The following is a 556-nucleotide window of genomic DNA, read 5'->3' on the forward strand; positions in this document are numbered from 1 at the left end:
AAATTATATAATAAAATTTTAATTCGGCACCAGTATATTAGGAATGACAATCAAGACCAGCAATTCTGAAATATCGGTCGCTCCTTCCCATTCTTCTCAACCCCGGGCTATCCCAAGCATGACGCTACGTTGTATAGCTTAACGAGGATCCCCCATCAAGCTGCTGATAACACGGCACCCGCATGTACACGGCGTCGCCCTGCACCCCCTGCCGCATCCCCCTGCACCCCGTGCCACTAATGTATGCGCACCTCTTGTCTAACTTCATCACCTGCCACGTCCCCTACTGCGGTGGCTCTGCCGGGTATCAATAATGTGAAGCTGGTCCTTTGTGTGCTTTGGTAAGATGCGCGGTGCGGATTTTCCTCTTCTATTTCGTGGTCGGTCGGTCACTCTCATGAGGACTGGCAGTGCGTCGCGCGCGCACAGTGCGACAAGCGCTCTTTCTCGATAAAATCCGAATAAGCCATCAGACGATTCAAATAAAATACCCCAGGAATGCAAAATCACAACACGCCACACCAATATCAACTTGAGAGCAAACGAGAGAACACGT

At 50.2% G+C, this 556-nt stretch overlaps 2 protein-coding genes across 8 annotated transcripts in view; one reads left to right on the plus strand and one right to left on the minus strand.

Annotated features, from left to right (window-relative positions):
• LOC119582015 (ecdysone-induced protein 74EF-like) overlaps window positions 1-556 on the plus strand; it is a gene marked incomplete at its 3' end in the record, with an annotated part of 261,423 nt that overhangs the window by 218,100 nt on the left and 42,767 nt on the right.
• LOC119582017 (U7 snRNA-associated Sm-like protein LSm11) overlaps window positions 1-556 on the minus strand; it is a gene marked incomplete in the record, with an annotated part of 26,887 nt that overhangs the window by 20,413 nt on the left and 5,918 nt on the right.

The sequence above is a fragment of the Penaeus monodon genome, chromosome 15, assembly GCF_015228065.2.
Source record: "Penaeus monodon isolate SGIC_2016 chromosome 15, NSTDA_Pmon_1, whole genome shotgun sequence".
In the NCBI taxonomy this organism is placed as follows: Eukaryota; Metazoa; Arthropoda; class Malacostraca; order Decapoda; family Penaeidae; genus Penaeus; species Penaeus monodon.